This window comes from Eumetopias jubatus, unplaced genomic scaffold (genome assembly GCF_037043125.1).
Source record: "Eumetopias jubatus isolate StellerSeaLion01/CBP00866 unplaced genomic scaffold, mEumJub1_p1.0 scaffold_17, whole genome shotgun sequence".
NCBI classification, from domain to species: domain Eukaryota; kingdom Metazoa; phylum Chordata; class Mammalia; order Carnivora; family Otariidae; genus Eumetopias; species Eumetopias jubatus.
The window spans coordinates 35,416,015-35,431,341 of NW_028274823.1; the positions used below are offsets into that span (position 1 = coordinate 35,416,015).

The 15,327-nt window shown below is 42.3% G+C and overlaps 1 pseudogene; it reads right to left on the minus strand.

Annotated features, from left to right (window-relative positions):
- Positions 1 to 954: 954 nt before the first annotated feature.
- Positions 955 to 1,965, minus strand: LOC114205246 (chromobox protein homolog 3 pseudogene; annotated as a pseudogene).
- Between the last annotated feature and the right edge of the window lie 13,362 nt (positions 1,966 to 15,327).

Consider the following 15,327-nt stretch of genomic DNA (forward strand, 5'->3'; position numbering starts at 1 on the left):
ACTTGTCTAGTTTTCTCATTTGGGTGGGGAGGTTGTTGGCAGTGATATTTTCCTTTCAGGGATCTTGCAAATAAACTTGCATTTATATGACTGTAGATATGGATATGGATTCTGATATCGCTGCTTTTAAATTGTCCAATTTAAATTGTTTACATTATATTTAAATTGTCTAGTTAATTACAAAATTTGAAAGGTTAAGGCTTCAGGAAAAATTTATATTTAACTTTAAGTGATTTCTTAGATTGCTGAAAATGATGACATCCTAGAAACATAGGCTTATCCATGGTTATAAAATGCTGTTTTTGTTTTGGTGACTGTTAAAAAAGAAAAGAAAAGAAAAGAAAACGATTTACATATGTATTTTAAGTATACACACACACAAACTAAATAAACAAAAAACCCAGAATGGTCCTCAGGCATATAGGATTTAAACACAAATTCTGATTGAGTAACAAATATGAAGATTTCCCCCAACATTTATTCATTTTTTTTAATTTAATTTATTTACCTGAGAGAGAGAGAGTACAAATGGGAGGAAGGACAGAGGGAGAGAGAGAAGCAGACTCCCTGCTGAGTGTAGAGCCTGCCATGGCGCTGGATCCCAGGACCCCTGAGATCATGACCTGAGCCAAAGTCAGATGTTTAACCAACTGAGCCACCCAGGCGCCCCTCCCCCGACATTTAGAAAAGGTGTTCTCTAATGCAGGGGAATAATATACTGTGGTTTCAAATACTCTTTTCTGATAAAGGAAGCAACTACAGAAAGCTTTTATTTGTTCAAAGTAACCAGTGGTATAGATGCAAAAGTCCCCAACAATTCCCCCAATACTACTTCAAAACAAACATACCAAAGTTGATTTTCATTAGGATGTTATTTCCTCACACTGATAAATCAAAAAACCAAAACCCAGATTTTATTTATATATCTATAAATATGTAAAGCAACACAAGCAATTATTGAGCTTCATCTTCTCGACAAGAATGCCAAGTTAGTTTCTCTTCATAAAAAGCAATGACAGGGGCACCTGGGGGGGCTCAGTCAGTTAAGCATCTGAGTCTTGATTTTGGCTCAGGCCGTGATCTCAGGGTCATAGAATTGAGCCCCACATCAGGCTCCACACTCAGCCGGAAGTCTGCTTTTCTCCCTCTCCCTCTGCCCCTCTGTGCTCTCACTCTCTCTCAAATAAATAAATAAATTTTTTAAAAATCTTAAAAAGCAATTACAGTGGGGACACCTGGGTTAAGCAGCTGACTCTTGATCTCAGCTCAGGTTTTGATCTCAGGGTCATGAGTTCAAGCCCCATGTTGGGCTATATACCCTGTGTATGGAGCCTAATTGAAAAAAAAAATTTTTTTTTAAGCAATTACAATTTAAGGACCCTTCCTATTTGCCTCTTTTGCCAGCACCAAGTCGGCCTCATCTGAATCTTTCCATTTCATGAGAGACTTGAATTCTCCACTGCTGTCTGTGATACCAATTATTTGTTCAGGACCAAGACCTCTGGCAAAGCCTCTTGGTTCATCGGCAACATCTCTTTTCTTCTTTGATTTGCCATAGTCAGATTCACTGTCAGATAAAGATTGTCTTTTGGTACCATCTTTTTCTTTACTAGCTTTCGAGAATTAAGAAATGCTTCAATTAACTCTGGACTATCTGAATTTTCTTCAGGTTCCCAAGTATCATCAGCATCTGTGAATCCCTTCTACTTCATGAAATACTCCACCTTCCCCTTCACTACCCACTGGTCCAGTATTTTTCCACCACAAATTCCTCAGGCTCTGCCTCTTCTACTTTTTTACTCTTTCCATTCTCTTTCTTTCCCCTTTTTTTCCCCCCCAGAGAGGGAGGGGGAGGGGCAGAGGGGGAGAGAGAGAGAGAGAGAGAGAGAGAGAGAAAATCTTAAGCAGATTCCATGCCTAGCGTGGAGCCCAAATCAGGGTTGGATCTCACGACCCTGAGGTCATGATCTGAGTCGAAATCAAGAGTCAGATGGTTAACTGACTAAGCCACCCAGGCGCCCCTTCTTTACCATTCTTTGCAATCTAGTTTAATTGGAGGCCATTTTTTTTATTGCAGACTGGAAGAGCTACTTGAAGAGCAGCCCCTGAGCGGCTCCGGGTCTTCAGTGTCCCAGGCCCTGAATGCTTCAGGCTCCAGCCACATCTGAGGGGGGCAGGGGGTGCCAGGGAACTGCCACCATACCACTTTTCTATTTGTTTATTTCTAGCTCCCTTCACTAAAATACAAGCTCCCTCTGAGCAGGGACTGTCCAGGTCTTCATCTTGCTCTATCAACAGCAAAACCATTGACCATCCCAGACCACTGCCTGCCACACCGTAGGCGCTCCATAAACATTTATTTACTGAATGAATGAACAAATGAGTGAATGAGCATTTACTATGTATGAGGCATTACATTAAATACATTTCATGCCTAATTCATGTAATCCTTTCAGTAGATCTATTAGTAATGACAGATGCAAAATTTGAACCTGCATCCTCTGGCTCCAGAGTCCATTCATTTAACCAGTAAAGAAACAAAACTGTCTCCCTGGTTAAAATACTTAGTTCCCAGATATAAAAATGTTTTTTAGCTTTTCTCTTGTGTTGCACTGAAGATCAAACAGCGAATGCTATCACTGAAATGTTCAGAAGTTTGCCAACTACACAGCCCACTCTCACTGGGGACTCAGGCTTTCCCGAGGTGCTGCGGACAGGTGGACCTTAGTCATGGTTAGGCCCACATTTATTCCTGGACAGTTTCTCTGGACTCCATATATATCCACAACATGTAGCACACTACACCATTCTCATCCAAGATTAACTGAGGTAATGATATTACATTAGTATAAAATATAAGCATTAGTAAATATGGTTTTGAAAAAGGGATACCTCTCTCCCCTGAATATTATACAACCAAATTAAAATTCACATTACTCAATATTTCCCACTTAATCAGTATTTCAAGATGTTGTGAGTGCTTGTTTATTTCAACACTCTATATATTTATTAAATTATACTGGAATATATACCCCAGATGTAAATTAGACATAATAATAATAGCTAATATTTATTGAGCATTTACAATGTGCTAGGCAGGCATTGTGCTAAGCACTTTGTATTTATTAACCATTTGAGATGGGTTGTATTATAATCTCCATTTCTGGGGCACCTAGGTGGCTCAGTCAATTAAGTGCCTGCCTTCAGCTCAGGTCATGATCTCAGTGTCCTGGGATCGTGCCCCCCACTCAGGTTCAGCTCTGCACTCAGCTTGGGAGTCTGCTTCTCCCTTTCCCTGTCTCTCTGCCACTCCCCTTTCTTGTGCTCACACAGTCTCTCTCTCTCTCTCAGATAAATGGATAAAATCTTTAAAAAAAAGTTATTAATCCCTACTTTATAGTTTCAGAAACTAAAGCCAAAATTAAACAACTAATAAAACCTGGACCTTTGATGTTAATCAGTGTACTTAATGGGGTAAGATTTAATAGAAAGCTTACATTTCTGAAGGTGTATACAGCAAGAGCATTGTAAAACGTCTACAGGCGCTAACTAGTTATATTTATTAGCATGTCATCCCAATTTATTGTATACACAGTTTATTAGTTGGATTTTGTTAATGTTTTCTGTCCTTTCCTAAAAGCATGTTATCTTCATTCCTAAAAACATTAAAGTCAGAGAAATAACAGTATCCTGTTTGCTCTGAAACTGGTAAAACTTCATGGTCAGCTTTTGGAAAAGAGCCCAAGAGAGTCTGAATACAACTGTAAAACAATTATGTTATCATAAAACAATTACAAAAATTTCTTCTGGTACGTCATCTTGTACAATTCCCTTTTCCTCCTATTTTTCCCAGCCCTCTGTAAGGCCTTCTTTGGACATGTCCCCTTTCTCTACTTCCCACTAACTTTGCAGCGCCCTCAATCTGCCCTTCTCTTCCCTCGGGGTCAGCTAGAGCAATAAGACACATTGTGACTTGTGAACCCAAAAGGCTTCAGACATGCTGTGACTTCAGGACCTGTTCTAAGAGCCTAACAACATACCTGCAGGACCCCAGGAGGCATCAGGAGCCCAGGCAACATCCAGGGTGGAGTCAGGACCCACGGAGTAGGGCAGGTCTAATGCGCAAGGCCTGGCCGCAGGAAGCTCTAGCATGAACATGGTAAATGTTATGAACACTGCTGCTGCCCTCTCCGACGTCCGTGGCTGACATCATTAATTTATCAGACTCACCTCAATGTGGGATTCAGGCAATCACTACCAGTGCGTTGGAATTGATGTGCTGCGTGACACCTGGTGCCCATCCTTCTTAAAGGAAGTTGGGAAGGCTGAATAAGGCCACTGCTAGCACTTTCCTTTAGTGGGGCTCCAAACAGCCCTTAAGCCTACCAGGGATAAGCATGCCCCCAGATGCATGGGCGCCTGGGTGGCTCAGTTGGTTGAGCGACTGCCTTCGGCTCAGGTCATGATCCTGGAATCCCGGGATCGAGTCCCGCATCAGGCTCCCTGCTCGGCAGTGAGTCTGCTTCTCCCTCGGACCCTCCCCCCTCTCATGCTCTCTCTCTCTATCTCATTCTCTCTCTCAAATAAATAAAAAATCTTAAAAAAAAAAAAAAAGCATGCCCCCAGATGCAGGAGCTGCAAGGAGCTGGACATATATCTAAGCCACATGGGGGGACTGGAATGAAAGTCAGAAAATTGAAAAATAGGGGTGCCTGGGTGGTTCAGTCGTTAAGCGTCTGCCTTCGGCTCAGGTCATGGTCCCAGAGTCCTGGGATCGAGTCCTGCATCGGGCTCCCTGCTCAGCGGGAAGCCTGCTTCTCCCTCTGTCACTCCCCCTACTTGTGCGCTCTCTCTCTCTCTGTGTTTCTCTGTCAAATACATAAATAAAATCTTTTTAAAAAATTAAAAAAAAGAAAATTGAAAAAGACTGAGAAAATCCCATGGAAATTAGCAAACGGTGGTAACATGATAAAAGCAGTTATGTCCAGGGCAAAAGGGTAAGGGCCCCAAAACTAATTCCAGCTGCCACCTGCTGGTGAGTTTCAGCCTACCAGCCATCTGACCGCCCAAAGCTAAGCCATGCTAGGACGACAGAAGCACTAGCAGTAGATCTTTCTCGACGTTTCTCCCTTTTCTCTTAAACTCACTCGCCATCTTCATGGCTAATATCAAATTCTGCTTTTCTACCCTGGAATTTTATTCCCAACTCCATTGTTAGAGCTGCCTGCGATGTCTTTAATGGCTATTTCACTGGCAACACAAATCATGGAAAAATACAGTATCTCAGCTCTCCCCTAAAACTCCCTCTCCTTTAAACTTAATACTACAGGCAGCGTGGGGCGCCTGGGTGGCTCAGACGGTTTAAGTGTCTGCCTTCGGCTCAGGTCATGATCCCAGGGTCCTGGGATCCAGCCCCACCTCGGGGTCCCCGCTCAGTGGGAAGCCTGCTTCTCCCTCTCCCACTCCCCCTGCTTGTGTTCCCTCTCGTGCTGTGTCTCTCTCTGTCAAATAAATAAATAAAATCTTAAAAAAAAAAAATACTACAGGCAGCAGTCCCATTTCACACAAAGAATGAAAACAAACACAGGACCTCAGAATCATCTGATTCTTGTCCACTTTTCCACACACACAAAAAAAAAGGAGGGCCAAAGGAGCAGACCCCAGGTCCCAGTGGGAGAGTCAGGCAGGAGACAGGCTGGACTATCTGGGAGAAGCTTGTTCTGGGAGCAGCCAAGTGGGAAATCGGGAAGAGGGGGGAATGCACACAGGCAGGGCGAAAGAGACTATGGACCATTGACAGTACCCAACGGCATGACTCCTGGTCTCAACAACCCCCCACAACTCCTTGGGGAGAGGAGACCCAACCCCCCACATGATGTGTGGGGGTGAGTGCTAGGAAGCTTGCACCCCGTGAAAGATGAGCTGCTGACTCACCCTTAAATGACCAAAGCAGAAACCGTCTCTAAGTCCTGAGTCACTGAGCTCTGGGGAGAGCACCTTGTTAGAGGAACAAACCCCACCTGGCTCTGATCTGAACCCTGACCTCGAACAGGGCACCTCAGACTCCCTACCTGGAAAACCAGGTGGGCAGGGGAAGGAAGCTAACAGAGTCAAAGATTTTATGACAGGAAATGTTTGTTGAAGCAATGCCTTTCTTCTGTGACAAGGAAAGTGAACAGAACTCTCTCAATTCCCAGGTGCAGGGCTTTCCCTGAGACTGTTTCTCTCCTGTATTGCCAGCCCTGTCCTCTCAGTGTCCTAACGCTTCCCTCACTGTCCACTCCAGGGCCTCCCAGCAGGGCCTGTGTAACCCCACTGGCCAATCCGCATCCAACCAAATCCACTAGCCGCCATCTCTGCCTTTAGAGCTTGCAGCTATTCAAATATTTCCACCACCTCCTCTGCTTCCCTCAAACGATGACTTTCTCTCTCAACTGCCTCCTTTCTTTTGCTTCACAAGGTCACCATGATGAGTTCAGAAGCTCATACAAATCAGTTCAACAAATATTTATCTAGCTACTCTGTTGGCAGAATCTTCTGCAGAGGATACAGAGGTAAAAGGAAGATACATTCCTGACCTCAGCAATCTTTCCCCCTGAAAATGGTTATAAAATAACACACACACTTTAAGTCAGAATAAATGCCCTGGATTCTTTGGGACTTCAAAGGATGGGTATTCACATGTGGCTGTGGGATCATGAGAGGCTTCATAGAAGAAAGAACATTTGAACCAAGCCCTGCAAGGCAGGTTGCAGGGCTAAGAGTGAATAATAATAATAATAATAATAATAATAATAAACCATGGACACAGGAGGAAGAAAATCTCAGGACACATTATCAAGTGGTAAACAGTCTAGTTCAGCCAAAATGGAAGTCCTGTCTTGATTTTCCAATTCTCATATTTGAACATATGGGCCGATGCGTTTTGTAAGAACAGTAGAAAAGAACAGTTGACAATGGAACATCAATAACATGCATACGTATGTGCAAAAAAGCATCGAATGCCAGTCTAAGAAGTCTTCATCTAATCAATGATTAAAGCAAAAGTTTAGGAAAACTAATTTTGGTTAATATTGTCCCAGATAAAGTTTTATTAAGAGCTCTGTGTCTACCCTCTAAATAACACTGGGGTGTTTTAGTGGGAGCCTTTGCAAAAGAATGCTCTCATCCCTTGTTCAATAACCCAGACATGAAGCTAACAGTGGATACTGCAGGTCCACTCTGGTGGCGACAGGACAACACCTGGAGAAAATATCGATGTTGTCTCTCCTCTTGAGGGTGACACTGGGAGAGTGCTGTGAGGGCCGGATCTACACTGACTTCTTCTTTAGGAAGACCAGGTGCAAGACCAGGAATATTTGCCCTAAAAACAGAGGGTAGGAAAGCTCCAAGATCCAAAGCAGGAAGTCATATCCAATACCAAGCAACACTAGCTAGGAGGATAGGTCCATGGAGGGATGCTGTGTGTAGGTGTTAACCACGGTTGTGAGACCAGGGGAGAGGTGGCGAGGGTCAGGGGTTGAAGGCCAAGAGCTCTGAAGCTGCAACGGCATCAGAGGCCACAGTAACTAACATATGTCTAGGTTCCCCTCACCCCTTTGTTCCCCTTTAGACAAATGTACAAGTTCCAGAAAGTGCTGGTACAGTATAAAGTTTGTTCTATATGGAAAAAATTATTGAGTTTCCCATTAGTAAAAAAGCTCTGGTTTCTTCTACCTATTAAATAGGATAGAAATTACCTTCCCCTCTTCATGGGATGTTCATGAATGCTTGGATAAAATGAAAGTGTAAGGAAAAATTGTGATAGATTTGTAAATATTTTACAACTGCACCTACATATTGATAATCCAAGAATCAGTCAATAAATATCAATGCCTTCCCATGCCCCCAACACTACCCTAGGCCCTTTGAAGAGATTCCAGATATATTTAAAGCAAAATCAAATTTAAATATTTGGGAGAAATTTACTCAGATTTAAACTGTAGCATATTTCAAAGCAACTTGGCCCTGGGCCCTTTCTGAGGATGGAAGAGACAACACCCCCCACCAAAAAAATCCTCTTATTTAATCAACAAATATTAGTCAACAAATATTTATTGACTGTTGCTATCAAATTCAGTGATTGTCATTCCCACACTGTTAGGTGTCAGTTATAGGCAGGTAGGCAGAAAGAATTAACTTTTTAAAGCTGCCCTTTTAACATAAAGATACATGGTCTTTCATTTTAATCCTGTTCTTAAAATGTGCAAATTAATCCCCCTATTACCAAAGAAGCTATTTTTAAATGTTACGTGGAAATTAAAAAAAGTACACATCTGAGAGGTCACCATATACCCGAGTAGCGACAATGCAAATAAACAGTTTGCTTTTTTTTCCCTAAAACTCACCTCTACCCAAATAGAAGTTGGTTTCACTATACGTCTCATTGTTCTCAATGTTTTTCACTAAGCAGTATTTTAGAGAAAACCATTGAAATCTTATATAAATGAGATGGGATATCTATTTGGAGACGGCAAGAGGCCCTTTTTGATCTCTTGAAAGTCATTTCTATTTTTTAAACCTTGTGTGATGAATCAGGAAAAAAATATGCAAAAAAGAGTCAATTGTTTATTGTAATTTCTCTAAAGGTAAGAAAAGAGATAGAGATTAGGTACATACAGAATTGTAATTATTTTTCAAAAATTATTTTTTATTCTTTTATAGAGAAAAGCATAAAAAGAAGTGAATAAGACTGCCTTATCACCGCTACAGGAAGAACAAACATAAAGGAGCCCTACCTTAAAGTCGCTTCAATGGGCAGCTCGAAAGACTGAATCTCAGCCAAGACATTCTCATAATTTTGATCTGGGTCTTCTTCCAACATTGCTTCACACGCCCCTGATTTTCCAGCAGCAGACATCAGATTTTGAGTGCAAAACAGTTGTAATTTATAAGAGAAATGTGGTTTTTGCTATAATTATTACAAGCGTTCTGTGTTCACCCAGAGTAGAAGCAAAAACTGCACCCACAGGCTGACTTCATGCTATCAAAATCTTTGCTTCCAAGAATGTGGCACAGCTGTTGCAGTCCTGTCCCTACTTATAACATTTTACTTATTATTAACCTTGACACAGTTCAGAAAGTTCCTGCCTGATGTCTGCTATGTTTATTTGTTCCTCAGAGATAGTAACTGCAAACTTCGGTAGGAATTAGAACCATTACACTATACAACATTATTAAATACAATTGACTTGTCAGGGCACATATTTTAATATTACTTAAGCTAAATACATAATACAAGCCATGCTCCTAGTTATTCCTGCAATTATACCCTTGCCCACAAAATCCCAGCATGTAGCTTGTCCAGGAAAAATGTAACGCCTTATAGGCTACGATTTTGAGGCCACTGGGCTAGTTCCTTGGCTCCCCATGTCCTTCACTTCTCCACCCTAGTCACTGCTGGGTGTTTGAGCCATTCCTTCTTCTGTCCCCTGCTCAAATACAAATGCTCCCGATAGCACTTAGCTTTTAATCCTTGTTAGTCACTTTGGCCTCACTGTGCATGAGTTTGCCAGATCCTTCCTGCAGAAGAGGCTTTGATGGGGAGGGAGAAAACATGAAGATGTCGAGATGTTAAGGGGGCTGGTTGCCACTGAGAGGAAGAAAGAGTGCAGTAAGTACGGGCCTAAACGAGCAAGGGAAAATGAGGCCCACAGCCAGCCCGAAGAAGGCCTAAAAAAATTAAATGGGCACATGACTCCCATTACCACTTACATTAGATCTTCCTCAAGTCCAAGTATAATCTCATGCTGTCTTGCTGACTATAGAAAGTCGGTATTTGGGGCGCCTGGGTGGCTCAGTTGGTTGAGCGACTGCCCTCGGCTCAGGTCATGATCCTGGAGTCCCAGGATCGAGTCCCGCATCGGGCTCCCTGCTCAGCGGGGAGTTTGCTTCTCCCTCTGACCTTCCCCCCTCTCATGTACTCTCTCTCTCTCAAATAAATAAATAAAATCTTTAAAAAAAATTTAAAAAAAGAAAGTCGGTATTTAAAGGGATGGCTAGGGACATTTTTCCATATGAACCTATTTTTTTTTTAGTATTTTATTTATTTATTTGAGAAAGAGAGACAGAGGTAGCGAGAGCACAAGTGGGGAGGAGAGGGAGAAGCAGGCTCCCCACCAAGCAGGGAGCCCGACAAGGGGCTTGATCCCAGGACCCCAGGATCATGACCTGAGCCAAAAGCAGATGCTTAACCAACTGAGCCACCCAGGGGTCCCCATATGAACCTAATTTTTACAAGATTTTATCAGATTTTTAAATTTTGCCCTGTAAAAAAACTGAAATTATTTCTCCTAAAGATGTAGTACTCATGTAACTACAGGCATATGTCATAAACTGCGCCGGTTTTTCACTTCTCCCTGCATCCATACCGTGGCCAGTACCTCACCGAGGGCACAGTGTTCCTCCTTGACCCACGACTTTGGGCTTAGCCTGTGACTGTTGCTGGCCAACTATATACGAGCTGGAGGGACAGTGTGTGAGCTCTGGGCCCAGGCTTTGTGAGGCCTCACTTATTTCTATTTGTCCTCATGCACCTCTGCCAGCACCTGGGAACACAGGCCCTGCCTAGCTCGCTGGTCCACGGAGGATGAGAGATACATGAAGCGGGGTCATCCCCCCTGATTCACGAAGTGCAAAGAGAGGCATATATTCCCATGCAGCTGCAGCAGCTTGAAGCAAAGCTGCCCACCCAAACCTGGGCTGAGTCAGCCAGGCCCCAGTGACCCACAGACGCAGGAGCAATAATAAATGGTTGTTGTTTTCGGCCACTGAATGATGGGTCAGGCAGCAAGAGCAGATCAGTGCAGGATCCTTCACTCCAGCTCCACCGATAGCTTCAACTCTCAGCCCCACTGTTCGTCCACTGCAGGATGCAACAAGGCAACAGGAATACGCCTAATACCCTTCCCCTCCAGAGGAAGTGATGACTGCCCTCCTCCAAGACTCGACACAAAGCAGTGATCTTCTATCTTGTGTTAAAGTCACTTGTGTGAAAGGTTTTTAAATTTATACCAAATCATCAGATTATTTAAGAACAGAATGTCTATTTGATTCTTATTTGTATTCCACATAACACTTAACACATTGCTCTGTATACTGTAGGTGCTCAAAAATGTTTATTGAATGAATAATAGCAAAAGCTACAAGCTAAGAGTTACCTCTGCCTTGTTAGGAAATGTTGGTCCAAATTATGCAAAACTCTGACAGTTCCATATTGAATTTATCAGAATCTGAAAATATATAAATAAAAACACAATGGGAAATCACTCTGGGGGGTATCTGGGGGGCTCAGTCGGTTAAACGTCCTCTTGATTTCAGCTCAGGTCATGATCTGAGTTGTGAGATCGAGCCCTGAATCAGGCACCGCGCTGGGTATGGCGTCTGCTTAAGATTCTCTATCTCCCTCTCCTTCTGCCCCTCCCCCCTCTCTCTCCCTCTCTGAAAAAAAAAAAAAAGAAAAGATAGAAAGAAAGAAATCACTCTGGTCATAAGAGAATGTTGGTCATCACTATACTATGCTAGAGAACAATTCGTAGGTAATGCCACTGTACCCATGAACATATATCTGTGATGATCCATCCAGCCCTAAGCATCATGCAGTTAAAAAAAAATTGATTCTTCTCCCCACATACACCAAATTTTTATTTTTAAAATTTCCTTTTTTTTTTAAAGATGTTATTTATTTATTTGACAGAAAGGGAGAGCCCAAGCAGGGGGAGCAGCAGAGGGAGAGGGAGAAGCAGGCTCTCCGCTGAGCAGGGAGACTGACTGAAGCCACTCAGGTGCCCCTATTTTTAAAATTTTCAAACTTACAGAAAAGTTAAAGAACACAACAAACAGCTACATACCCTTCACCTGATTCACCAATTGTTAACATTTTGCCACATTTGCTTTCTCTTTCTCTCTCTGTTTATTCAAGGGGATTTTACAATGTAGGCAAATGCTTTTAATATATGTTGGGAGAGGGGGACGCCTGGGTGGCTCCGTCCGTTGAACATCTGCCTTCAGCTCAGGCCATGATCTCAGGATCCTGGGGTGGAGCCCAGGGGCTCCCTGCTCAGCAGGAGCCTGCTTCTCCCTTTGCCTGCCCCTCCCCCTGCTTGTGCACATTCTCTGTCTCTCTGTGTGTCAAATAAATAAATTTCTAAAAAATAATAGTATATACTGTGAGAAAACTGTTTTCCTTTAAATAGAGTATTTTTAGAATAGTAATAGTATAGCAGCGTACTACACAGTAGCATGATTAATACATCACAATTGTTACTGCATGACGCCATTCCTACTATGCAGCGCCGTTACCCTCTTGTGTACAGCCAACTCCCCCCGAGATTCAAGGTCTTTCAACCTGTTGACCTGGCTGCCTCCCTCGGGCTCCTCAGCTCTCCCTACCCCTCCTCCACTCCCACCTCACTCTCTTCTACTCCTCCCACTTCTGTTAAGTGAATTTTCCCTCTGCCTCTTACTTTCTTCTAAGCCGTGTAAGACACAGGCAACAACTTCCTGTTTCCACTGGCTAACCAGCATCTTCCTTTTATTCAAAACTTTCCTTGAGTGCCATTTCCTGCCGGAAGTCCACGCAGATTGAACGAACAGGAGACCATCTCCTCCCGAAAGTAACAGTTAAGAAAAACAACCTCCCCTATCCCATAGTGCTGACAACAGATTCACCAAATAAGGAAAAGAAAAGGAGGAAATGGAAATATTTTAAACAGATATATTCCAAGATGCCCATAAAAGAGACTGGTGTGTGTGACTGGAATGTTCCTGGTCTCCACCCTCAACCTCTCCTCCCAGCTGCAGCTCAAACTGTTTTGGACTACTTCCTAGGAGCAAGCCTGACCGCTGACAGGAGCCTTTTTTTTTTTTTTTAAAGATTTTATTTATTTATTTGAGAGAGAGAGAACGAGAGATAGAGAGCATGAGAGGGAAGAGGGTCAGAGGGAGAAGCAGACTCCCTGCTGAGCAGGGAGCCCGATGTGGGACTCGATCCCGGGACTCCAGGATCATGACCCGAGCCGAAGGCAGTCGCTTAACCAACTGAGCCACCCAGGCGCCCCTGACAGGAGCCTTTTAAGTGGCCCTGGGCCAGTGGTTCTTGTTCCTTCGCAGCCCCAAGGCAATGCCTGGAGACTTTTTTTTTTTTTTTTTAAAGAGAGGGAGAGAGGTGAGGGGGTTGGGGGACGGCAGAGGGAGAGGGAGAGAGAATTTTAAGCAGGTTCCACGCCTCTTAGGGCAAAGCCCCACGCAGAGCTCAATCTCAGGACCCTGAGATCGTGATCTGAGCCGAGATCAAGAGTCAGTAACTGACTGAGCCATCCAGGCGCCCCCGGAGACATTTTTTAATGCCAGAACTGGGGGCTGGTAGAGGCCAGAGATGCTGCTAATATAGTACACAGCACAGTCCCCCACTAACAAGGACTTATCCATCCCAAAATGCCAATAGTGCTGAGGTCGGAAAATCCTGCCCTAAGCTGATCTTCAAGACACATCATCAGGCTATGTGTGTTGTTGATAAGGGCCCTATTATTGAGGCCCCTGACTAGGCTTTTTTCTTCCTCTGAAACTGAGTCTCTGTCTTATTAGTCTGCTAGGAACCCTAGTCCCTCTAGAACTAGAAACCAGCCTTTTTTTAAAAAATCAAAAAGTTTATTATTCAAATAAAACTTTTTAATACAAAATTTTTAAAGTGGCCTTTTTAAGTTTATTTTATTTTTGAATAAAAAAATTATTTTATCTATTTATTTTTTAATAAAAACTTTTTGGAAATTAAAAAAACCAGGGGTGCCTGGGTGGCTCAGTTGGTTGAGCATCTGACTCTTGAGTTTAGCTCAGGTCAGGATCTCAGGATCGTGGGATCAAGCCCCACAATGGGCTCCATGCTCAGCAGGGAGTCTGCTTGAGATTCTCTCTCTCCCTCTACCCCTCCCCCCATGCACTCGCACGCACTCGCACGCACTCGTGCACGCTCTCTCTTTCAAATAAATAAATCTTTAAAAAAACAAAAAACCTCAGGCTTTTTGAGGTAAGCAGAGATTGGGTCCTTATTGTTTTTTTGCTACTGTTACTATACCTGTGGCAATTCACACACCATGGCTAGCACAAGTCAGATGCTCAATAAATATTTGTTCAATAAATTATCTTGACACAGCATTACAGTGCTTTGTAAGTAATGGGCAACCAATAAATATTTAATTTTGATATCACAGTTTATCCTACAAAAGCTATCTCAAAAATAGATAAAAGTTGTTTTAGTTATATTCGTATTATTTTTCAACATTAGAAAATCTTTCAAGATATTCAGTTAAACTTTAAAACTACAGCATTATACTAACTAAAATTTTAGTAAAAATTTTTTTTAAAAAATAGGGGCGCCTGACTGGCTCAATTGGTTAAGTAACTGCCTTCGACTCAGGTCATGATCTCAGGGTCCTGGGATGGAGCCCCATGTCGGTCTCCCTGCTCAGCTCAGCAGGGAGTCGGTTTCTCCCTCTCCCTCTGCCTGCATCTCCCCCTGCTTGTGTTCTCTCTCTCTGTGTGTGTCAAGTAAGTAAATAAAACCTTAAAAAAAAAAAAAGAAATACATGCTCACTGGAAAAAAAAAATGAAGACAATAAATAGGGAAATCAAGATCCTCTCATCCAAAAATAACCACTGTTATCAATTTTATGTATATCCTCCCAGATATTTTTTCATATATTTAAATAGATAATTTTGAAAATAAAATTGCCTCATGCCATAAAAAAATAAAACTATAGAATTATTATTTTCAGGATACTCACAGCAATATGGTTTGTTATAAGAAAGTTTTTTAAGAAATATCTACGGTATCCAAAACAGTGGTTCACAGAGCCATTCCATATTTTTTTCTATCATCAAAATTCAGGATGTAATATTTCATTACAAAAAGCATTTTGGTCTTTCAGTGGATCTGTGCTCTCAATAAACTATATTCCTACTGTTCTTTGAGGAATAAAATTGTTATGTAATTAAGGAAATTGTTTTTAAAAATCTGTTCTAAGTTTCTGCTTTAACTCATCACATTTTTCTGTTTATAAGATCTTAGAGGACATGGTGTTTCCCTGAATGTTACAGTATCATTACTGTTATCTGAGCTTCTATTCCCTGGAACATGCCATAGTTTTAGGTGTCTCTGAACCTTCATACATACTGCTTCTTTTGTCTAGAATACCTTCCCCAAACCTGTTTTCTTGTCTGTAACACAGAGATGATACTAGTAGCACCTACCTCATATGGTTGTTGTGAAGGTTACATGACTTTTAAGATTTT